Below are 26,803 nucleotides of genomic sequence, written 5' to 3' on the forward strand. Positions count from 1 at the left end.
CGTGGCCTTCTTCGATTCGACATTCCCATACAGTGTTCTTGGTCGCGCTTCGTTGTCCGCACCCTCCTGCCCTTGCGAAGTAGCAAACAAAAAAATCGATTAAACTTTAATTAGTAATCGAAGTGATTCCGTTTAGTTCGGTCGGAGTCGGGATGAGCAAATCTCCGTCGTCGGAAACGACCAGCGAGACACTGAGCGTCAGCGACGAGTCCATTGCCGCTTCCGTGGTCAACTCCTCGAGTGCCCCCCCGATAAGGTTAGTCTAGTCGGTCATCAGTCATCAGTTGTCGTTAAGTTTGAGCAGATAAGTGACTCCCTCCGTCTTGCAGGCCCAATGTCGTCACCAAGACGGCGAAGAAACCCACCAAGGAAGAACCGAAGGAACGTCCTCCGTGGCGTCCGGCCAGCGTGGCTCAGGGATTGGTTCCGACTGTTCCGAAGCCGGATTTAAGAGCTCGAATTTTGGATGTGTCCAAGTATGTATCTTTCTGTTTCTCGTCAAAGTCGGCGCTGCAATGAGAGCAGTTGGGTTTAAAAATAGCTCCGGCTTTGTTCCCCAATTGGATCTCGGCAGGCGTTGAAATGTATTGCACAGTGGGGAAAAAGCCAAGTACGGAGAATCAAAATGCATCTTACACAATACACGTATAACTGCGTTCACATTCTAGGGCGGTCTAGAGATTTGGAAAACAGGAAGCATATGCTCTTTTTGTCAGTATTCAACTATATATCAATCTAAGAATCAATTCAGATTGAATCAACTACATGATCACATCGACACCAACATTTCAAAAGGGTGTAACTGCTTTTTGAAACAACCTTTTCTTCCTAATACATCACTACTATCGAAAAGACAAGGTTGTGCTTCACTCGCGTGTAAAAGTGTGATAATTTATGATGTACTGGTGGGATTGAGGGGAAAATCTGAATTTTTAGATTCCAATCTAACTCTGGGGTTAGCAATTATTGGAATATTCAAGCATGATTCCGGTTGGACTTACGGTGGGATTTATGAAGAATTTTAAAGTAATTTGTGGCGTTCGAAGGAATTTCTTCGAAGTTTTCTCCAGTGTTTTTTTCTATGGTTCCACCTTGATTTGATCTACCAGAACCAGAAGAAGTTGATAGAAACTTCAACCGCGGATTACCTCTGGAATTCATCCAGTTCCTTCTGTGATTATTCCCAAAGTTGCTTCTGGGATTCCTGCAGGAATTCCTTCCGGGTTTCAATCAGGTATTTATTTCGAAAAACTTCAGGAAATTCATCCAACACTTTTCCGAGAGCCTATGATTTCTCCAGGAACTCTTTTTAGATTCATTCAAGTAAAACACATTGGATTCCTCTATGAATTCAGGAATTCCTTCCGTGATTACTTCAAGAATTCCTTCTGGAATCACCTCTGGGATTTCTTCAGGAATTTCTTGCGGGATCCTAGAAAGAAAATATTTCCGGGATTCCTTCAGGATCCCTCCAGTTTGAATGAACTCCTTCTAGAATTCCTTCAGGATCTATTACCAGAAATCCTTCGAAAGTTCCTTCTGGGTCCTCTAGAAACTTGTTTCGAGATTCCTCCAGGAGTTCATTCTGGAATTTCAATAGATTAATCTGGAATTTCTCCGGAAGCTCACTCTTCTGGGATTTCTTCAAAGATTCCTTCCAGGATGTTTCTAGGAATTCTTTCCGAGATTCCTTCAGAAGCTCCGCACACAATTACACTTTACGAAATCTCAACCGTGAAGTTTATTTTACCAGAAAAATTCGGGAAAGTTAGTATTTTTTCTCGGACTTCTTAGAATTTGACAGATAAACGATAACATTTGTCCGAAATTAGGTAATTTTTTGCACAATTTCAGAAAAAAACTCGTTACCAAACGCTCAGCAGTTGAGAGTAATGAGGAAACTGAAAGAACTCCTCTGAATGAAAATCGAAAAGGAATCACCAAAGCATTCCAAGAGAGGATCTCGAAGGAATTCCAATGAAATCCTCGACGGAATATCAGGAAAAATCCCCGAAGGAATTTTAGTAGGAATCCTCGAAGAAAGTCCAGAAAGAAATTCCGAAAGAATTCCAAAAGGAATCCCCGAAGGAATTCTAGGAGGAAACTCCAAAGGAAGTCTAGGAGGAATTTCTGAAGACATTACAGGGAATATCCCTGCAGAAATCCTGCAGTAAACTCCGAACGAATTTCAAGCGGAATCCTTAAAGTTTATTCAAGAGGAAACTCCGAAGGAATTCCAAGAGGAATTCCTATAGGAACTCCAGGAGGAATACCCGAAGGAACTCTAAGAAGAATCCCCAAATTCCAGGAGGATTTTCCGAAAGCACTTTAGGAGGAATCACCGAAAAAATTATAATAGGAATCACCAGAAGGAAACCCTCAAGGAATTTCAGGATGAATCCACGACGGAATATCAAGAGGAATTCCCGAAAGAATTTCAGGAGGAATCTTTGAAGCATGCCCATGAGAAATTGTCAAAGGAAATCGAGAAGGAATCCCCAACAGATTTCTAGGAGGAATCATGGAAAAATATCCAGGAGGAATCCTTACAGGAACGTCAGGAGATATCGAAGGAATTCCATGAGGAACCCCAGGATGAATTTCAAGATGAATCCTCGAAGGTATTTTAGGAGGAATCCCCGAAGGAATTTTAGGAGGAATGCCCAAAGAAGTTCCAGGAGGAGTTCTTGCAGAAGTTCCATGAGGAGTTCTTGCAGAAGTTCCATGAGGAACCCCTGAAATAATTCAGCAGGAATCCCAGCACGAATTCCAAGAGGAAATCCTGAAAGATTTCTTGTACGAATCCCAGAGGAAATCTAGCAGTGATTCACAAAAAATCCAGCAGGAATCCCCAAAAGAAATCCAGTGGGAATTTCCAAGTGGATTCGAGAAAGAATCTTCAAAGGATTTCTAGGAGGAATCAATAAAAAAATATCCAGAGGAATTCCCGAAAGAATTCCAGAAGATTTTCCCGAAGGAGTTCTACGAGGAATCACTGAAGGAATTCCAGAAGGTGCCCAAGAAGCATACCTAGCTGAATAGCAGTTTCTTAAGCTAAAGTTTTTTTAAGAGTCGTTTGTTCCACTTTTATACAGCAACAATGTTTGTTGGGTAGCCCCGAAGGAATTCTAGGAGGAATCCCCGGATTAATTCCCGGAGAAATTTAAAGAGAAATCACCAAAAGAATTTCAAGAGGAAACTCTGAAAGAAATCCAGGAGGAATCTCCGAAGAAATTCCAGGAGAAATTCCCTTAAAAATTTCAGGAGGAATCCCAGAAGAAATTTCAGGAGGAATGATCGAAGGAAGTCCATAAGGAATTCCGATCAAATTCCAGGAGGAATCTCCGTAAGAATTCAAGGAGAAATCACCGATAGAATTCCAGAAGAAACTCCAGAAAAAAAAACTCTTGGAGGAATTCTATAAGGCATAGGTTCCCAAACTTTCAGGTCGCGCGACCCCCTTTTGCCAGCAGACGTAGTTTTCGCGACCCCCCCCCCCATAAAAATTCCCTCATTTGTTGTCTGTTACAGTAAAATATTTTACTGTCCCTCGCGACCCCCTGGATGAAGGCCGGCGACCCCCCTGGGGGGTCGCGACCCACAGTTTGGGAAACCATGCTATAAGGAATCCCCGAAAGAAATCTTGCAGGAATCTCCGAAAGAATTCCAAGAGGAATGATCCAAAACATTCCAGGAGGAAACCTGAGGGAATTTCAGGAGAAATCCATGACAGAACATCAGGAGAAATCCCCCAAATAATTTCAGGAGGAACCCATGAAAGAATTCCAAGAGAACTCCCCGAAGGAATTTCAGGATTATTCCCCGAAGGAAGTCTAGGAGGAATCCCTAAATGAAGTCCAGGTGGACGATAGAATATCAGAAGGAGTACCCAAAAAATAGAAACCTCGAAGGAAGTCTAGGACGAAACCCTGAAAGAAAATCTATAAAGACTCCCCGAAGGAATTCCAAAAGTCATCCTCGTAGAAAGTTCACGGGAACCTCTGGAGAAAGTCCAGGAGGAATCTGCGAAGAACCTGCAGAAATTTCAGATTCCCGAAGGAAGTCCGGTAGGAATCTCCGAATGATTTCCAGGCGGAATCCTCGAAGGATTTTCAGCGGAATCTACCGAAGGGAATTTTTCCAGGTAGGGGGAAGGATATGTAAGAGGTTTCCTCTGAAGAATTGCTGGAGGAGTTCCAAAAGGAAGAATACTTGTAGAAACTCCAATCATTCTTGAGGGATCTTTCATGGAGTTTGTTTGGGAGTAACATTGCCCACTCGAAGCTGCACCTCTGGTATGAAATATTTCACCCTCCTCAACCGAAGTTTTTTTTTTATCTGTATTAACGAGATTTTTAGCCTTAGGCTAGTTCATCTCGGGACCGAAGTGTAATTGACTTCTTTATCTTCTCAGGAGAGCTTGAGGACACCAAAATGGGGATTTTGGTTTGCTTTTCTTAAGCTTAGGACAATCTAGTTTGAGTTACATGATAGTGATAGCCAGACCTCGGTTGAACAACGTTGTAAGGTATGCGCACAGCAAAATCTGGCCAAAAAAAAACAAACAGTAATAATTCATTCCAACTTGTTCCCAAACCAAAAGCAATTCATCGTAAAAAAGCATTAATTTACTTTAAATCAACATCAAGACATTGCTGATTTGACTTGTTATATCCGTCATCTCGAGTTTTGAGCTTGAGTCCTTCCGTAAAGTTTTGCACAGTACCTTCGACCGCATGCCAAGAAATTTTTACCACCTTTGTGTCAAAATCAATCTTATTTTTCGATGAAAGCTGTCGTTCTTGACATTTTTTGAAGGTTCCAATTCACGGTTACTCAATATTTTTCAATTGGGTTGAGTTTTGAAGTGTATGAGATTTTACGTTTTTTGGAAAAATGCAGTACAATTTCTACATAGTTTTCTGCATACAAACGCAAGCATTCTCCGCCAAAAACAGGGGACAAAAATCAATTCAAATCAATACACAATATCTAAGCTTTTGAGTAAGGGGTGCCAGCCATTTTTCCCGACATTTCCCGTAGTGAAAAAGATGATTTGTTGTACATGTATTTCTAAAAGTTCTGTTTTTCAAACTACAAATTCATATTGTTGACCAAACTATGTATTTCTTGCCAAACTTCGATTTTTTCTTGCTCTTAAGTTGATCTGCAACCTTTCCAGGTTGTAATGATGTATAGAACAGAATACTTGAAAGCTAACTTAGGTCTGCGGGGACGGTCGCTTTAATGTACATTGTCAGATTTTCAGCACGTTTGTGCAAAAACTTTTCGAGGACTTCTTGTTCCCTTGACTCTATTTTAAACACAATGTCAAAATATATCCCGAAGTAAATATTTTTCGATTCCTTGCACAATAAGCTTTCATTTGCGCCAGAGATTGCCACGATTCGTTGAAAATAGAGAAATTTCTATCCAAAATGCGGTGGCTAGATTTTGCTGTGTGCATACCTTATATACGGTTTTATTCGTTTGTACTTTGTATTCTGTGAATATGTAGTTTGTGAATAAATGTAATCTTTGCAGGGTTTCGTTTTACTTAACGTGGACGTCGAAGAAACGTCCTGCTTTAAATTTGGGGTTAGGGGATTGAGGAGTCAACTACAGTCCACTTCGAATAACCATCAATCCAAGGACTCTTCCCCAACAGAGTTTCTACAAGTATTCCTAAGGAAATTATTAAAAGAACCCCTACAATATTCCCTGAAGGAACTCCTGTAGGTATTCCTGAATGAGCTTTCGGAAATAAATCTCTGATGTAACTCCAGGAGGCATCCGTGAGTCCTTCTGGAAGAATATCAGTTTCAATCTACAATCTACAACTTCTGGAAGAATCCCTAAAGGAACCACTCGATGAACTCCCTAAGAGGATATCCTAAAGGAATCTCTTATGTAGGAATTCCCAAATAAACTTCTCGAGGCACCCCTGAATTTTCCTGGAGGTATCCTTGGATCCTCCTATAAAATTCTCTGATGAAACTCCTGGAGAAATTTCTGAAGGAACTTCTGCAGGAATTCCTGAAGGAGCTTCTTACGGAATTCTTGATGGATCTCCAGGAGGTATATATGAATCCTTCTGAAAGAAGAGTCCTGAACGGACTTCTGGGTGGATACTTGAACGAACACCTGTTGAGATAGCATAGTGAACTTCTGAAAAAATCCTCATTAACACCTGGAGGCATTCCTGAATCCTTCTGAAGCTATTAGAATTAGGAAGATCCCTGAACGAGCTCCTGGAGAGATCAGCGATGGAACTTCTGGAGCTATCCTTGTAAGAAATAAGTTAAAGAAGCTTCAGAAGATTTTCGGTTTCAGAGGCGTTCATAGTCGTTACATTATTGGTGTTTTCGGGGCTTTCGGAGGGTTTCAGGTCTTCGTTACATATGGGGCTCGAGGGGCTTTTAGGGGGATATCTGAGGCATTTCAGCGAGCTTAGAGACGTCATAGAGGCGTTACATAGGCGTTTCCAAGAGTTTTTGAGGATTACTGGGTGTTCCAGGGGGTAGCGCACCGGAAACCCTTCGGAACACCCAAAAACGCCCCTTTGACAGATAACTGCGATAACTGAGACTGAGGAAGATTATAAGTGGTAGTCGAAATACGCGTCGACTACCACTTATAATCTTCATCAGTGTCAGTTATCGCAGTATCTATCGTATCTGTCAAAGGATAAGCATAACAGGGCGGAATTAAAAACTACAGAACTGATTATACTCATTCGAAGAGGGTATTCTGTTAGAGGGTTCGAAAAGACGGTACAAAACCATCAGACCGCTTGAAACGCACCTGAAACCCTCAGAAACCCCCAAAAACGCTTCTGAAGCTTCTTTGAATAGCTCAGAAATCCCTTTGCAACCACTTCGGACCCCATGTAACGTGCATGTGCGGCACATGAAACCCTCCGAGACCGCAAGACCCATAAAATGCCTATGTAACGCCTCTGTAACGCAACGAAACCCAACGAAAATTGTCTGAAAATTCCTGAAATGCCTCCTAAACCCCCTGAAACCCTCTCGTACCCGATGTAACGATAAGACCCTCCAAAACCCCCGAAAAAACTTAAGTAACGCCTCTGTAAAGTTTCCGAAATCCTCTGAAATTTCCTGGAATGCCTTCAAAATCTTTTTACTTAAAACCTCATGAAACGCTTCTGAAAACCTGATCATGATTGTACATGGTCTGTTGTTTAAGCGTCCAAAACATCTCTAACGTAACTTTTGAAAAGAACCTAAGCGTTTTTGTAAACAAACATCATGATGATGAACCTGGGCGTGTTAGTGGAATACCTACAAGGCAAAGAAAAGCGAGTTCCTTTTTAATTCCAACTTGCATCCTATCATGGCAGGTACGTATTTCAACTGTAAGGTCGTCTTCAGTATGTCGCACTTGACTCGACCTGTTTCAGTCAATGGCGAGCCCATCTCGATCCGTCCATCAACAATTACTATTAGTTTTATTAGATCCGTCCATCAACAGTTACTATTAGTTTTATTAGAAACTGTAATCACTATATGGTGGATCTTTTTTTGTGCCGGTCACTGTATAAAGATTCTTGAAAAAGGTATAATTATCCTACAGCCAACTGTGAGCTGTTATATCTTCAGATTCAATTAACCGAATACAATGAAAATTTGACCATTTATGGCTTATATAATGAGCTATGAAAAACGTTTGTCTTAATTTGAAATTTTTGACAAGCGAAAAAATTATAGAAAATTAATTTATTTTATGATTTTTTAGGAAATTGGTCTATTTTTAGTAGGCATCCCATTACTTTTTTAATTTATTGCCGGCTATGTTTATACTTTCCTTCAAAATATATTTATATTCAACTCAATTAGAGAGAATTTATATGAACTATAAATAGTATCTTGAATTTCAAAACGATGTTGAAGTTTTGGATAATTTGGTGTTTTGTTAGAAAAATAATCTAATCGTTATAACTTTCTTCGGCGTTGAGAATTCTATGCTAAGTCAAAGATTTTTCATAGCTCATTATAAAAGTAATAATTGGTCAAAATTTCATTGCATTCGATTAATTGAATCCGGAGATACAACAGCTCAAAGTTGACTATCGGATAATTATAACTTTTCCTAGAATCTTTATAACCTCGTGCAGAATAATCCGATCTTTTCCAAAATTGGACCACTGATACACAACTAGTTGATCAACTTACAGTGAAAATTTGAGAATATTTGATGCTTTTTTCGACAAGTTCCAGCTATTTGCAATTTTTTTTGAGAGGTGAAAATTGTGCCTGTCCCGATTATTTTGTCTATCCCCTGTATAACAGTCCCACTAAGTATTTTTTTAGTAAAAAATACTATATTTGTTTAAATTTTTGATTCAAAGTACCTCAGGCATGAAAATATAAGTGATTTCTCATGATACTATGGAAACAAAAAATTAATTCGGGAGTAATTCGCGAATAGGGCTTAACTAACAAAACAATAACAATGCGAAAACAACAGCCGAATTTTGCTGATCAAATTTCAATTCCTATTTAGAAGTAATACAGAATAATTCAACTTAAATACGGTTAATTGATACAGTTCTGACATAGTTTCTTGTTTTTCTAAGAACACTGCACGAATTTGATATTTTTTGCACTAAAAATTGCATTTATTTAATTACGCCTGAATTGATAATTACCTGAGAATGATAATTTCGCCCAATACTATGCGCCTCAAATCGATATCATTTTCAGAATCGCCTTTTACTATTCGCCTTGTTTATGATTTTGACAGAATTTCGCCATTTGCTTTCGCCGTGTTTACGTGTTGATTTCAGTTTCGCCTTTCACTTTCGTAAACAAAACACCAAACAAAACAAAGGAGTAGAAGGCGTAATTCTTGTTTTTGTTCGTTTGGAATGGAATGGAATTACGCCTTTCACTCAATCAGTGATTTTCAATAGTTAGAAAAGTGATATCAAGGAAATTTTGTGAGCATTTAGAAGACAAATCTAGCTTCTTTTCACTCCTGCAATTACTCAAATTGTGTACATTTTGTTGGTTACGGCTTTTTCGCTAATTATTACGGAATTTGTTGCACCACTTTGTCGAAAGAAAGCAAAAACGTTTTGAAACTTTGATCTCGTTTTTCTTAATTTCAAGTTTTTCGACATGGGACAACTATGCGTAGAACGGCAGTATAGTACTAGTCGTAAAAAAATCAAGGAATCGAATACCGGTATCCCCTTTATTGTCGCATAAGCTGGAATCGTTTATGTTGACATAATGCGATTTGATATGTGGTAACAATAAAAAAGGTGCTGTTGGACTGTGGATGCAGTGCCAATAAGCTTCAAGAAAGTGAAGAGCCATCATTATGATTACAAAGCAATAGTTATAAAGTCATCAATTTTGTTGTGTTGGCCTGATAATCAACAATGGGTGACGCTAACCAGAGAGGGGTACATAATGAATACTGTACGAGAACCCATGTTTCGTCGTTTTTAACTCCAGATACTTGCAGATGTTCGACTGTGAAATTTACTTCTTTCTCTGGGCATTTCGGCTTTCAGTAAAAAAAGCGTTGATTTTCTTATCTCATCGCCAACGTTTCGAAAATCAACGCTTTTCTTTGACTGGTTATTGAAAAAACTGCGACTTTATATGCCCATGCATAGGTTTGGTTCACTTTCGATCACTTTCGGCGAGACACCCGTGGCCGGTTCCGGGATACTTTCGGTACAGATACGGTATAAGACTATTTCCCTGCTTACCGTACATCAGATTATCGAAAAAGCTGCTCTTTGATGTAATGCACGCATGCATGGGTTTGGTTAACTTTTAATCTTGACCACTTTCTGCGGGACATCCGGAACCGGTTCCGGGACACACTGGTTTTCCCAAATATGCTCTGAGCTTTTTTTTTTTCTTGTGAACCGTTCATCAGGCCAGGGTTCTCGAAAAGGTGCTATTTGATGTGTTGCATACATGGTTTCGGTTCACTTTTATATTTATGGTCACTTCCGGTGGGACACCCGGAGCTGGTTCCGGAACGGTTCAGATATGGTCTGAGACTAATTTTCTGCTTGCCATTCATCAGGTTATCGGAAAAGCCGCTATTTGATGTGTTGCATGCATAGGTTTGGTTCACTTTTATATTTGGCCACTTCCGGCGGGACACCCGGAGCTGGTTCCAGAACGGTTCAGATATGGTCTGAGACTAATTTCCTGCTTGCCATTCATCAGGTTATCGGAAAAGCCGCTATTTGATGTGTCGCATGCATAGGTTTGGTTCACTTTTATATTTGGCCACTTCCGGCGGGACACCCGGAACCGGTTCCGGAACACTATCGCTTCAGATGTGACCTGAGAGTATTTTCCTGCTTATCGTTTATTAGGTTATCGAAAATGCCGCGGTTTGATGTGTCGCATGCATGGGTTTGTAGCATTTTCATACATCACCCCTTCCTGGGGTATCGGTCAGGAACACCTAAATGGCCTTAACTCCGGAACGGCTGAACCAATCCAAACAGTTTTCAATAGGAAACAATGGGACCAGATTGCGCGACGAATGATCCATCGGTCATTAAAGTCGATTATATTCTGAGTATGATCAACTAGCATTCATGAACCTTTGTAACTGTTCTTGAGGTTTAAGAAAAAAAATACGTATATTTTCTTAAACGGTTCTGGATCGTGATCTGAACTTGAGTTTCAATTCTATGATTCTATCAATAATGATGCAATTTGATATGTCGGTTCAGTCCATATTCAACATTGTTCATTCGACCTTTTGTCATGTTTTGTTCCGCCATATTGAATTTTGGTCCGCCATTTTGAATTTGGGATCACCATCTTGCATTTTCTGATCACCATATCTGGATTCCGGACATCTTCTCGCTACAAAATATACACATTGCATGGTTTTAGAGCCGAAAAATTTAATAAAACAGCCGTCATCTTGGTTTTGGTCCGCCATCTTGGATTTTCTGGTCAATGTTTTTGGACTCCAAACAATACTCTATAAGCAGAGGCAAGGTTACAAAAATCGACGTAATTTGATGTGTCGCACAATAGGGTTTTGTTCAATTTCATATAATGGCCACTTCTGCCGGTGCGGGTCCGGATCACTAAAATGGTTATACCTCCGGAACGCCTGGACCTATTCAAACCATTTTCAATAGGAAACAATAATGGGACAATATTCCGTGTTGATTGAAACCAAAAGCGTTGAAATCGGATGATATTTACTATCCAAAAGTGAGGTGACATTTTTGTACACATACACGCACACACACACATACACACACACACACACACAAACACACACACACACACACACACACACACACACACACACACACACACACACACATCTGAACTCGTCGAGCTGAGTCGAATGGTATATAAGACTTGGCCCTCCGGGGGTTCTATCAAGATTTCATTTTAAGAGTGAACATATAGCCTTTCGGTACACCTTGGTGTACGAGAAAGGTAAAAAGACAACGATCGTCTCCGTGCATGAAATGAATGCTCTATTAGTGATTCATCGGCGACTTTGATGGATGGGCTGAAACTGAAAAAGATACAGCCAGAAAACCGGTTTTATTGAACCACCCTAAGCTTATTTATAAAAAATACCTCTACATCGGCCATTTTCAAAGCTACATGAGAACTGTCTGCAAGCAAACTTGCTCAAAATTGATAGATCTACAGCTTTTCCGAAGAATGTATATAGATATTTTTGCAAATAAAAAGTTTGGCTTCCAAATTCCATGAAAATATGGACCACCTTAATTTTCACGTACATTGTTATAAGGAACAACTTTGTAGGAGACCATATTTGAATGAAAAATCATGTGAAGGCACTGAATGCATCTTTCCTCGTGAATCTGGGTCCTGGACCACTGTGCAATGTGGGGGGAAGAAAAAGGAAGTAATTAGTCCTGTTCAACGACGTAGGTTGAACTTGCTCGAAGTTGCTGCATCCTACTCTTACCCGTTTGTTGACTAATGGGTAAGAGCAAGATGCAGCAACTTCGAGCAAGTTCAATCTGCGTCGTTGAACAAGACTATTATTACAATCTGTTGCCCACGGCAGACTGTGACCGTGGAGTTTACTGCATCTGCTCAAGCTGATGCGAATGTCGGAGTGTTGTTGGATAATGGGTTGTTTGGCAGGGGGTACACACATTGGTGCGTGGATGCCAGACGTAAGTGTAGGGATCAGGAGGGGTAATAAATACAGGATAAGATTAATATAATCCTGTTTAAGAAACTACGACATAAGCAAATACATCAAGGAGTAGAGATGTGAATTGTAAAAACCGCCGTTGTAGAGAAAATTTAATCAAAGCAGGCTTCCAATCAGAATTCGAATGTGAACGTCAGTTTGTTAGTTAGCTTTCGTGATAATAAACGTGTTCCAAAGAAAAATGTGAAGTGTTTTGAATGGAAAACGAAATAATTCACATAAACGATCCAAGAATCTTCCGACCACTACAGTAAGGTGATAGATTATGTGTTTATTACACCGAAGGCGGTGCTGCACAGTTCGTTGGTTGCTGAACTTGTAGGCGCACTGTGTTGTGGAAGTTAGAAGGAAGGAAAACGATTTCATCAACCCGTTTCTAGTTCTAGCGATGGGTATGAACGAACATATGAATGAACATGAGTTGTATATGTCGAGAAAAAAGAGAAATTAGGAGGAAAAGGAATGACATGATGAGTTGGGTACTGCAAAGACACTGTATGATTTACTCATTCCGTCCATATATCTAGCTATATGTATTTCAGATTGCAAGTATCTTCACTTGATCATTTTAATTTATGGCAATCATACAATCCCCTTTATGAGGTGAGCATAACCACGGTAACGTAGCAGCACCGTGTCCTGCAGATCCATCAAATCGAATGTAAACCGCCAGTAACCGCCTGGAACTACCGGTGGAACCCAGCTGTTATCCGGGGCCCAGTTCTTCACCCAGTAGTAACCCCTCGGTAACGGACAGAGCCTATCCTTTCCTATTTGCGGCAAGTTGCTGTAATCCTTGACAAGGTGCTGGTATTCCTTATACGGCCCATTCAAAAGCTCGCACACCTTGGCCTTGGAAATTTTCATCGGATACTCGTTGAACTGGTTGTTACCCAGCCGGCTGTACGCCACGGTCAACGTAGACGTGTAGTTATCGCCCACATCGAAGAAAACGTCCCCTCCGCCATCCAGCACCGAAGTGGTACGGTTGAACTTACGGACACGAACTCGGGTAGCATCGGCCAGGTTAAAACCTGTCTCCTGTTCGAACCGATCTAGCTGGACCTGAATCGATACGGCAATCGTTGAGGTAGTGAGGGCGAGAAGACCGCTGGCGAGTACCAGCATCGCAGAGGACATCCCGATAGACAATAGGCTCAACAGGCAGTGTTCGATTGGATTTAATGTCGTGTGCAATGGACGTGTCGTACAAAGTGGTACAGCAATTTCCTCATGATAAGACTGATACAAATCATCACGTGTACTCAAGCAACCTAATTAAAGCTCATTGCAGTCCAATTTAATGTTTATTGCTAAATCAGTGAACTAGTTCAGCAAACAATGCTCAATGCTATGTACAGTATATGTTTGAACTATTCAGTATTCCTACTATGTAGATATTGTGAGACACCCCTTTTGTGCCTCAACAGCAGAAAAGATGAGTATTTGGTCATAACCTTCGGAGATATACTATGAGTCTGTGCGACTTCCAATATGATATCGCAAGGCACGTTGTCAAAGCACCCTCGATACAACGTAAATAGCTTTGTGTAAAAGAGCCACAGTACAGTTTCCAGATCGTTATACATGTTGGTTCACATGAAGAGGCATGTTAGCCAGATGAACATCACGGATGTGATGATGGCCGACAATGCGTTCTAAGCATTTCAGAAGACAGGAGGTCCAATACTACCACGTCCCTTTTCGGGATAAATCGAAACACTACAACGATAAGTGTTGAGTCCTGTCTCGCGTCGCGTTCTTTGTGTATTGTCGAGATTCTTTCATGTGGTTTTTCCATGAAACCGTAAGAGTTTTAATTCTTCAAGGGGTGACACAAAGTCCAAGTGAATTGGGTATTGTGAAGGCACTGCCTGGTTTATTTATACCGTCCTTAGATCTACTTCAAATAGTTCGCATCTTCAAATGATCACTCTGATTTGTAACAATCATCAAAATCCCTTCGTGATATGCATAAAAACAAGGTGACGTAGCAGCACATTGTCCTGCAAATCCATTATGAGGAACGTAAATCGCCAGTAACCGGCGGGAATTACCGATGGAATCCAGCTGTTGTCCGGAGCCCAATCCTTGACCCAGTAGTGACCCTGCGGCAATGGACATAGCCTATCCGGTCCTATTTGGGGCAAGTTGCTGTAGCCCTTGAAGAGGTACTGATATTCCTGGTATCAGGTATCAGGTATCAGGTATCAGAAGGCCGGCTCCAGAGGCACGTTATCCTCCATTTGGGACATTTGTGCCATCGCCAAAATAACAGCCTATTTCATCATCTACCTGAGGGAAAAGGAAGGAAAAAGGATTTGGATGGGGATAGGGACAGGTAGGGAAATAGGAAAAATACCCTGGAAGAGGGTACTAACGCACAAGCGTACCACAATGGGTTCAAACAGCGCCCTGAAAAGGGCACTGTAATAACGCATAAAGCGAAAGAGAGCCTATAGCTCTTTACCACAGCGGGTTAAGAACAACAGAATATTCTGAAGATTCAGGTTTCTGAAGTCAGTTTCACTTAATAAGTGTTTACCGAATACTCGGAAACGCAGTTGCGCGAAAACTGGACAGTTACATATCAAATGATACGAAGTTCCATAATCGGATTCACAGCTATCACAGGCAAATGAATCAGCTTGCTGAATATTCGCCATGTGATAGCTGAGTCGGCAGTGGCCAGTCAATGCTTTGACCAGCATGCTGCAATTCTGCTTAGACAGATTAGTTAGATACTTCGCCACCCTTGAAGATGGCGCAGTACAATACAATTTTGTTTGACGACATGACTCCAAACTATTCCAGTATTGTTTGTGCTGAGTGGCAGCCTAGGTGTCAATCTGAAGCTTCACCCAACACTTGGATACCGGAATAGCTGGCTCAGGGCCAATGAAGTCATGTGTTGCTCCAGTGCGAGCTAACTCATCAGCCAATTCATTTCCAGCGATGGAAGAATGGCCAGGTACCCATACGAGGTGAACAGCGTTTGCTGAATTCAGCTCCTCAATTTGAGTTCGACAAGCGATAACTATCTTCGACCTGGAGTTGGCCGAAGCAAGTGCTTTAATAGCAGCCTGGCTATCTGAACAGAAGTATATTACTTTGCCCATTACGTGCTGCTGAAGTGCTGATTGCACTCCGCACATAAGAGCAAAGATGTCGGCCTGAAAAACGGTGCAGTGTCTACCAAGTGAGTAAGACTGACACAGCCTTAGCTCACGAGAATAAACACCAGCACCTGCTAGACCTTCGAGAAGGGAGCCATCAGTGTAGCATACGATGCCGTCTGAAATACTTCTCTCCAGATAACCAGATGTCCACTCTTCCCGGGAAGGGAATTTCGTGGAAAATGTCCTATATGGAAAATTACAAGCAATTGTAAGATCACTTGGAGCAAGGACAACTTTTTCCTAATTCACCAAATGTGGAAACAACGAGGTGTGTGTTGAACTACGGTTCACAGGAGTTTCCTCTAGTAGACCGAGTACCCATAGACGGTAAGTGCAAGAAAGTGCTTCTTGTTTGAGATGAATGTGTAGTGGGGCAACGTCAAAGAGAACTTCGAGCGCTGCCGTGGGAGTTGAAGAGAACGCTCCAGACATCGCCATTAAGCACATCCTTTGGAGATGGCCTAACTTTGATTGGACCGTTCTCACTTCGCCCTTTTGCCACCACACAAGACATCCATAGGCCCATATTGGCCGAACAACAGTTGTGTAGATCCATTTGATATACTTGGGTTTTAGACCCCAGGTTGTACCAAAGGTTCGCCGGCATTGCCCGAAGGCCATACAAGCTTTCTTGATTCTGAACTCAATGTGAGGTGTCCAGGAATTAAGCTTGGAATCAAGAATAACTCCAACGTACTTTACCTGTTCAGTTACATCGATTTCAGAATCAAAGAAACGCAAAGGTCGAACGCCATTACGGTTTCGCCTTTCCGTGAAAAGAACAATAGATGTTTTACTCGGATTAACCGAAAGGTCATATTGGCGACACCAACCCTCAACTACCTGAAGGGCGTTTTGCATCAGGTCGAAAAGGGTGCTGATGCACATACCAACTAACACTGTTAGGTAGTCGTCGGCAAAACCATAAGTAGGAAAACCGCTATTATTGAGTTGCCTCAATAGCGTATCTGCTACGAAATTCCACAAAAGTGGTGACAAGACTCCCCCTTGGGGGCATCCACAAACACTCAATTTCCTAATCCCTGTTAGACGCAATGTCGAGAAGAGATGTCGGTTTTTGAGCATTTGATGAATCCAATTGGAAATCATTGGAGATATACCATGACCCCGTGCGGTTTCCAATATGGCATCGAAAGGCACATTGACAAAGGCACCCTCGATATCTAAGAAAACACCCAAGCAGGATTGCTTTTGAGCGAATGCTTTCTCGATATCGTAAACAACCTTGTGTAAAAGAGTCACAGTGGACTTACCAGATTGGTAGGCATGTTGGTTCACATGAAGAGGCACGTTGGCCAGATGAACATCACGGATATGATGATCCACAATGCGTTCTAAGCATTTCAGAAGAAAAGAGGTCAAACTGATAGGTCTGAAACTCTTTGCTTCTTCATACGACGCACGGCCCACTTTCGGAATAAACTCACAGAAATATCCCGCCAGGATTTGAGAATATACCCTGTAGCAAAACTGCAAACAAGTATTTTTTTCAAAACATGTTTGAAATGATCAAATCCCTTCTGAAGCAAAATAGGATAAATCCTATCCACCCCAGGCGATTTGAAAGGAGCAAAGCTATTAAGTGCCCATTCAATCGATTCTAAAGTTATGATACTCCGATGATAGCTCATAACTACAAGAAAAGACATCAGGTTCATCCGAAGATGTAATATCCACACATCCAGGGAAGTGTTTGCTGAATACGCATTCCAAAACTTCGTCATCAGAGGAAGTCAGACTGCCATTTGGCAAACGAAGTTCGTTCACTCGAAAATCCTTAGATTTCGCAAGGATCTTATTTAGCCGACTGACTTCACTCAAACTGGTACAAAGGTTTTTCCAGCCGGATCGTTCAGCAGACCGGAGAGCTTTCCTGTAGGCCATGCGAGCCGACCTGAAAGCCTCCGAACCAGCCGAACGTCGTCTGTTCCAACTCTTTCTACATTGTTTCCTGAGTTTCGCCAGATCAGAGTTCCACCAAGGGGTTCCTCTTGTGATCTTCACAGACTGTAGAGGGCATACTTCGTCAAAAGCTTCCATGATGAAGGTCGTTGTGGTATCAACGGCATCATCTACATCACTTGGAGTGTCAATGGATGGTAAGTATCCATGAAATTTGGCCGCAACCAAATCAGTAAAAAGATCCCAGTTTGTTGACCGGGGATTCCTGAAACGCAATGTTTGCGAAGTAACATTTAAATGTTCAGAAAAGATGTAGCGATGGTCAGATAAAGATTCTTCATCTGACACATGCCAATTGGTCAGCTCGTTACTAATTCTACTAGAGCAAAGCGTTATGTCTAACACTTCCTCTCTAGCAGATACCATGAAGGTTGGGCGGTCGCCTATGTTAAGTAATGCAAGGTCTGTACTACTTAAGTACTCCATCAAACTGGATCCTCTCAAATTGATGTCTGAGCTGCCCCAGATGATATGGTGAGCATTAGCATCACTGCCAACAATTAGCGGAAGACCTTTTGAAGTACAGTATGCGATGACTTGTTTAAAAGCATCCGTAGGCGATGGTTCATCATGCGGTAAATAAACCGAACAATAGACGTATTTCCTGTTGAGGTTTCCAACAGATACATCAATTGTGATAGCACATACATCTCTGGTGGTTAGTTCAGAGATGAGTGTAGCAACTATTGCGTTGTTGACAAGCACACAGGCTCGAGGCATGACACGCGAGTTTGCCATTTCATGTTTACTGAAAGTGGCAAACACCGGGTTCACAAGGTTTCCTAGATAGAAATTTCCCTTACGAAAGTAAGGTTCTTGTACCAAGGCCACTTGGGCTGTACTATTTTGCATAAGTCTGCAAAGATTGATCGTTGCTGTTCTTTTATGCTGAAGATTGATCTGAGCTACCCTAACCGTAGCCACTACCCAAACTAGGTAAGATTGAACTCTTCGCAACAACAGCACAACAAAGAACAGCAACAATAAAACCAAATCGGTATCGATTGGAAAACGCCAAAGGCGAGGATACACAGAATGCACTGTGTAAATCGCATAATGCGAAACCATATAGGTGAAAATCTAAACTAATTAATAACATCTTCATAATCCCGCCCTTATTCAGCCTCAAGTATGAGATTGAAGAAGGGCAGCTGATTGTCTCGGAGAAACACAAGGTCCACCGCGCTATTGCTCCGGTTAGCGCAGTAAGGGCAACATACTGTGGAGGGTGCCCTGGTACTCCACATGCTCCGTTTGCGATTAGGTTTTTATAAGACCCCCCTAACCATTCATTCCTAGGCACGGTAAGCGTAAAGCCGCATAACACCATGAATTAGGGGTCACCTGATTAGTGGATTCCTACCACTGGAACAGGCGGTCCGTAGTGCTATTCTTAGCCAGTTGAACTAACCGCTACCGACACTACACAGCTATCTAGGCTGATCGGGAAAAGAAGTTAATATTGGTGATCAACTTCATACGGGCCCAAAAGCCGACAAAAGCCGGCATTCAGGGATGTGTCGAGCTTCTGAACCTAAACAAATATATACTATCGTTTGTTGCAGCAACGCCGTTAAACAAATTAGACAACGTTTTATCAGGATCATGAATATATACTTGATGACATGGTTCAAGCAACTATGGCTTTGTTACGTGAATAGCTTATTCAGAATCAATAATGGCCAGCTTCTTACCCTGACCAGAACCCAATTAAGAATTTGTAGGGTTGATTATAAAAGCAGTGTGTAAATGAAATAAGCAGTACGGATGTTTTTCAAATCTAAACCGTTTAGTTGTTTGAACGTGGAATAAAATCCATTAAAAGTTATTTAAAAGTATCCTGGATAGGCTGTTTGAGCTTATTAAGAACAAAAGAGAGACTACTCATTATTAACATGTTGAATGTTTTGTGTAGCTTAAATTAGCTAAATTGAAATTCTCGCTTGGATCTATTGTTATGAAACAAGGGAATTTTTATAAGATTATTTATCAGATTCAGAGAACACATGTAATATCGAATTATTATTTTTCTCATATCTACTTTAAATAATGAATTAAACAGGAGAACAATATGATTCGAATTCATTCTACATATCCGAGTATCCAAAAATATTGTTTGGATCTATAGTTATGAAACATAGTGTATTTTGCAACAAAAACCTATCATTGTGTATGCTCACTTGCAGTGCATATGCTGATTGGTTTTCAGCATCTTCAGTGCGATAGGTCTCGAGATTACCATCTTCAAAATCGCGAGGCAAATTGTTAGAAAGAGAGGCAAGATAGGAAAAATAACACAGCGTCCCGTTTCACCTTAACATAAGAGAACATATTCCTGGGAATGGCATCACACTGATGGGTGGTTCTCCTACAAATGTTGGAAAAGTATTTACGATCTATATTTTTTCCACGTAACTAAATGAAATTTGAGTTTTCAAGGGGGTAACACAGGGTACTACCAACTTCAGATTGTGTAGTTCTCTTCAAAAATTTTTTTTTATTCGTGACAATTAATAAAATCCCTTAATAATATGACCATAAACGACGTGACGTATCACCACATTGTCCTTCAAATCCATCACATCGTACGTGAATCGCCAGTAACCGGCGGGAACTACCGATGGAATCCAGCTGCCGTCCGGAGCCCAGTTCTTCACCCAGTAGTGACCCCGCGGTAACGGACAAAGCCTTTCGTTTCCTACCTGGGGAAAGTTGCTGTAGTCTTTGATAATATGTTGAATATCCTTGTACGCTCCATTCAAAAGATCGCACATCTTGGTCTTGGAAACTTTCATCGGATACTGGTTGAATTGGTTGTTCCCCAGCCGACTGTACGCCACCGTCAGGGTGAACAGGTACTCATCTCCCAAATCGTAGAGGAAGTCACCGGCGCCGTCCAGGACCGAAGTGGTGCGGTTGTACTTACGTACGCGATATCCGGTATTGTTGACCAGATGGAATCCCTTCTGCTGCTCGAACCGATCTAGGTGAACCTGAATCGATATGGCAATCGCTGAAGTTATGAAGAGGAGAAGGTCGGTGAGCACCAGTATGGACGACATCCCGGGAGATAGAAGGCTCTGAACAGACGGACGGTCTCGGTGTGTTTCAAATCGTGTGTGCTTCGGCAATATATCATGATATATATGAACTGATACAAATCATCACGTGCAAGAGGCCGTCCAATTGAAGAAAATGAAGGCAAATTGGTTTTAATGTGCTGCGTAAGACGCAGAACAAAAATTCATGCAGTCAAAGCTTCGTGTTAATTCGTGTGTTTTTTTGATTCAAGAAGAAGAGCAGCTGTTGAATGTTGTTGATACTGACAGGAACGAAGATTAGTTTAAGTTACTTTGGTGTGATTCTTCTCTGTTTTGAAGGCTGGCCTTTATCATTTGAAGTGAGGGTTACAGTGGGTGTCGTTAGGCATACTGAAAATGCACAACACTTGTTAGTCTCAAGCACACATCTCAACTGAACTACATTGTTTGTCAAATCGATCAACTTGTTTCATAGTAAAATTCAGTTGAGCAGCAACAACCTTTAATTAGCATGCATTCGTGTGATGATTTGTATCAGCTCATAGGAAAATATGACTGTATCACGCACGTCCTAAAACCCATTTGGACACAATATCTCAATTCAATCACCTACCGGGATGTCGTCCATACTGGTACTGGCCACCGGCCTTCTCGTTATCACAACTTCAACGAATGCCATATCGATTAAGGTCCATCTGGATCGGTTCGAACAGCAGAAGGGATTTGATATGGCCAACACTACCGGGTTTCGTGTCCGTAAGTACAACCGAACCACATCGGTCCTGAGCGGCGAACTCTACTTCTTCTACGACCTGGGAGATGAGTACATTTTTACGCTCACCTTGGCGTACAGTCGGCTGGGGAACAACCAATTCAACCAGTATCCGATGAAAGTTTCCAAGGTCAAGATGTGCGATGCTCTGAATGGTCCGTACAAGGACTACCAGTACCTGATCAAGGACAACACCAACTTTCCCCAGATAGGAAAAGAGAGAGTTTGTCCATTTCCGCGGGGTCGCTACTGGGTTAAGGACTGGACCCCCGAGAGTAGCTTTGTTCCACCGGTAGTTCCTGCCGGTTACTGGCGATTTTCATTCGATGTTTTGGATTCGCAGGGCAATTTGGCAATGCGGAACACCTTATATGTTCATATTATAAAGGAAATTGTATAATTGTTACAAATCAAAACGATCTCTACAATGTATCTGCTTTAGAGATCTACAGTCTTTTCAGATCTACTGTCAAAATAAATAAACCAGGCCGGTTATTTGTCGTATCCAACCAACCTTGACTCAATATCACCCCCTTGAAGACATCGATATGATGTCATACTCGGCTTAACACTTTGAAGCCGGATTTTTTTTTCCAAGCGTTATTATGGAGTTTTTCTACGTTTTTCTGTAGTTTTAGTGGCCAATAGCATAAAAACTGAAGAATAATATGAAGAATATTTTTTTTTCTGGATATCCTAAGTCATCCAAACTATTCTTGAGTTTAGATCCTAAAGTCTACGGGTTTAACGGCAACTTCTTTCATTATACAAAGCTACGATTTGTAATCTATCATGTCCAGTAAGTCTTCTGAAAGTTCAACAGACAGTATCAGATGTATCGGGATATCCTAGGTCATCCAAACGGTCCTGGAGTTTAGATCCTAAAGTCTGCGGGTGTAACGGTAACTTCATTCATTATACAAAGCTACGATTTGTAATCTATCATGTCCAGTAAGTCTTCTGAAAGTTCAACAGACAGTATCAGATGTGTCGGGACATCCTAGGTCATCCAAACTGTTCTTGAGTTTAGATTCTAAAGTCTGCGGGTGTAACGGTAACTTCTTTCATTATACAAAGCTACGATTTGTAATCTATCATGTCCAGTAAGTCTTCTGAAAGTTACAGTAGTTGTTTTTTATCAACTAAGCTTCATAACAGTAAGAAACCCATAATACCCCAAAAATATATAACAACGCTTATTGTTCCTCTATTGCTTTGGCAAGTACAGTGGATTATGTAACACTACTCTGCCTCTGGAGCCGACCTACTGATACCTGAACACTACTCAACGTAGTGGCAAAAGCTATTATCATAATCGTATTCCTGAAGCTATGGTCTCCGGAGTAGTGTTTATGATCTGGAATATCTCAAAACTATTTTGAAATGACTCATGATATACCAGGGGGTTTACAGATTACAGTTTAAAGTTCATTGTGAGAATAACTACAACTGTTACTATCAAGAGCTAAACTTCAGCATAGTTTGGACGACCCTCAATGTCCCAAAGCTTCATAATAAGATATAGTAGACTTTCAGGTATAGTGACCACAATTGATTATGGAACGTTACTCAGTATGTCAGATATAGCTGCTGATGTGACGAGTGTAGACCGGAAATTCTGAACTCGAAAATAGTTTGACTGACCTGCAACATTCCCATAGTGTCTCTAAATGACATTTTAGCTTTCAAGAGCTGCATGGATCTCAGCAGGTTATGCTATGCTATTATTTATGGTGGAAACACATAAAGTTCTTCTTGTAGATTTGAAGGCCTTCATTATAGAACAGTTTGGACGGACCTGAATGTCCCACAAAGTAGACTTCAGATTGATCCAGTAACCACGGATAAATATGCATCGGTACACAGTATAACAGATATGGATACTGTTAGGAGTGTAGACCTGAAGGTTGTTTGGCTGACCTGGATTATCCCTGTAGTGTCTTTAAATGACATTTGAGATTTCAAGAGCTGCATGAATCTCAGCAGATTATGCTATGCTATTATTTATGATGGAAACATATAAAGTTCTTCTTGTAGATTTGAAGGACTTCATTATAGAACAGTTTCGATGACCCTGAATGTCACAAAGGTTTATAATAAGCTACTAGACTTCAAATTGCTCCAGTAACTGTGGTGATTATGCAGCGGTACTCAGTATAACAGATATGGATACTGTTACGAGTGTAGACCTCAAATCCTGAACTCCTGAAGGTAGTTTGGCTGACCTGGAATATCCCTGTAGTGTCTTTAAACGACATTTGAGATTTCAAGAGCTCCACGGCTCCCAGCAGATTAGGCAGTACTATTATTCATGGGGAAAAAACATTAAATTATTCTTGTAGATTTGAAGGACTTCATTATAGAACAGTTTGGACGACCCTGAATATCCAAAAAGTTTATAATAAGCTACTAGACTTCCGATTGATCCAGTAACCGCGGTTGATTATACAACGTTACTCAGTAAAACAGATATGGCTACTGTTACGAGTGTAGACCTGAAGTTCTGAACTCCAAAGTAGTTTGGCTGACCTGGAATATCCCTATAGTGTCTATAAATGACATTGTAGATGTCAAGAGCTTCACGGACCCCAATGCTATTATTTGTGGCGAAAATACATAAAATTATTCTTGTAGATTTGAAGGACTTCCCTATAGGACAGTTTGGAACACCTAGAACATCCCAGAATATAAAACACCTTTTGATATTCTTAACGAATGCTAAATGAATGCATATAAACGTAACCCACATCCAAGTTCAGCTTTTAGAACAACTGGTATGTCAATTATTTCGTTTTTCCCAATTTCATGGTGTTCAGAATGTTTTAGGTTACCAATGATTTTTTATCTGTAATTACGAGATTGTTAGCCCTCAGCTAGTTCATCTCGGCTTATCATTGAAGTCCCAGATACAAATATTCCCATTTTTCCCTAATAGAGGACTCAACTACTTTTCAGAAGGCAGTATTCCATTTTATCGAATGGGTGAATTTATACAGCCGTTTGTATGTTGGGGTCATATATGACCCCTCAGGCTCCAAAGGGTTAAGGACAAAACTTCGAAAGCATTAGTTACTACATAAATCCCAGTTGTATTCATCGTAGTAAACGATATTCTGATGTTTTATTGCTATAAGCTTTACTCGTTTGCAAAAACGTGCGAGCGAACTCACAAAGTTTCAACGGAATTCGCATAATTGCGTACTGCGATTGGTTTACGAATGAAATCGCATAAACGTAAAAATAAACTCGTTAAAGAGTGCATACAAACTCGCATAAGCTGGAATCGTTTATGTTGACATAATGCGATTTGATATGTGGTAACAATAAAAAGGGTGCTGTTGGACTGTGGATGTAGTGTCAAAAAGCTACAATAAAGTGAAGAGCCACCATTTTGATTACAAAGCAATAGTTATAAAGTCATCAATTTTGTTGTGTTGGCCTGATAATCAACAATGGGTGACGCTAACGAGAGTGGGGTACATAATGAAAACTGAGCGAGAACTCATGTTTCGTCGTTTTCAACTCCAGATACTTGCAGATGTTCGACTGTGAAATTGACTTCTTTCTCTGGGGATCTCGGCTTTCAGTCAAAGAAAAGCGTTGATTTTCTTATCTCATCGCCAACGTTTCGAAAATCAACGCTTTTCTTTGACTGTATATTAAAAAAAACTACGACTTGATATGCCCATGGACAGGTTTGGTTCACTTTCGACCACTTTCGGCGAGACACCCGTAGCCGGTTCCGGGATACTTTCGGTACAGATACGGTTTGAGACTATTTCCCTGCTTACCATACATCATATTATCGAAAAAGCTGATATTTGATGTAATGCACGCATGCATGGGTTTGGTTAACTTTTATACTTGACCACTTTCTGCGGGACATCCGGAACCGGTTCCGGGACACACTGGTTTTCCCAAATATGCTCTGAGCTTTTTTTTTTCTTGTTAACCGTTCATCAGGCCAGGGTTCTCGAAAAGCTGCTATTTGATGTGTTGCATACATGGTTTCGGTTCACTTCCGGTGGGACACTCGGAACCGGTTCCGAAACACTACCGGTGCAGATATAGTCTGAGATTATTTTCCTGCTAACCGTTCATCACGTTATCGAAAAAGCCTTTATTTGATATGTCGCATGTATGGGTTTAGTTCACTTTTATTATTGGCCACTTCCGGCGGGACACCCGGAGCTGGTTCCGGAACGGTTCAGATATGGTCTGAGACTAATTTTCTGCTTGCCATTCATCAGGTTATCGGAAAAGCCGCTATTTGATGTGTTGCATGCATAGGTTTGGTTCACTTTTATATTTGGCCACTTCCGGCGGGACACCCGGAACCGGTTGCGGAACACTATCGGTTCAGATATGGTCTGAGAGTATTTTCCTACTTATCGTTTATTAGGTTATCGAAAATGCCGCGGTTTGATGTGTCGCATGCATGGGTTTGTAGCATTTTCATATATGACCCCTTCCTGGGGTATCGGTCAGGAACACCTAAATAGTCTTAAGGGCGGACGGGACGGTCGGGGAAATATCCGCCATTGCTCTGTTGCTACTAAGATGGTAATCTCAGATTCTACTTCATATTTTGCAACAAAAACCTATCACTGTGTATGCTCACTTGCAGTGCATATGCTGATTGTTTTCAGCATCTTCAGTGCGATAGAACTCGAGATTACCATCTTCAAAATCGCGAGGCAAATTGTTAGAAAGAGAGGCAAGATAGGAAAAATAACACGGCGTCCCGTTTCACCTTAACTCCGGAACGGCTGAACCTATCCAAACAATTTTCAATAGGAAACAATGGGACCATATTCCGCGTCGAATGAACCATCGCTCATTAAAGTCGGTTATATTCTGAGTATGAACAACTAGCATTCATGAACCTTTGTAACTGTTCTTGAGGTTTGAGAAAAAAAATACGTAAATTTTCTAAATTGGATATTTCCTTGAAGGCTACTTAAACCGGTTCTGGATCATGATCTGAACTTGAGTTTCAATTCTATCAATAATGATGCAATTTGATATGTCGGTTCAGTGCATATTCAACATTGTTCATTCGACATTTTGTCATTTCGACCTCCGACCTTTTGTCATAGATTCTTTGAATGGTCCGCGATCTTGGATTTTCTCATTCTGAGTTCTGGACATCAGACATACGAAATATAACCATAATGCATTGTTTTAGATCCAAAAATACTGTAAAACAGCAGCTATCCTGGTTTTTTCCGCCATTTTGAGTTTGGGATCACCATCTTCCACCATTTTCTGATCACCATATCTGGATTCCGGACATCTTCTCCATACAAAATATACACATTGTATGGCTTTACAGCGAAAAATTTAATAAAACAGCCGTCATCTTGGTTTTGGTTCGCCATCTTGGATTTTCTGGTCGATGGTTTTGGACTCCAAGCAATATTACAAAATCGAGCAAGGTTACAAAAATCGACGTAATTTGATGTGTCGCACGATAGGGTTTTGTTCAATTTCATATAATAACCACTTCTGCCGGTGCGGGACCGGAAAACTAAAATGGCCATAACTCCGGAACGCCTGGACCGATTCAAACCATTTTCAATAGGAAACAATGAGACAATATT

General features: G+C 41.0%; 1 protein-coding gene across 1 annotated transcript in view; it reads right to left on the reverse strand.

The window, feature by feature from the left end:
- Window positions 1–26,803, reverse strand: part of LOC134285824 (uncharacterized) — a 392,906-nt gene that overhangs the window by 265,695 nt on the left and 100,408 nt on the right. The gene's annotated exons all lie outside the window — the stretch shown is intronic.

The sequence above is a fragment of the Aedes albopictus genome, chromosome 1 (genome assembly GCF_035046485.1).
Source record: "Aedes albopictus strain Foshan chromosome 1, AalbF5, whole genome shotgun sequence".
Taxonomy (NCBI): domain Eukaryota; kingdom Metazoa; phylum Arthropoda; class Insecta; order Diptera; family Culicidae; genus Aedes; species Aedes albopictus.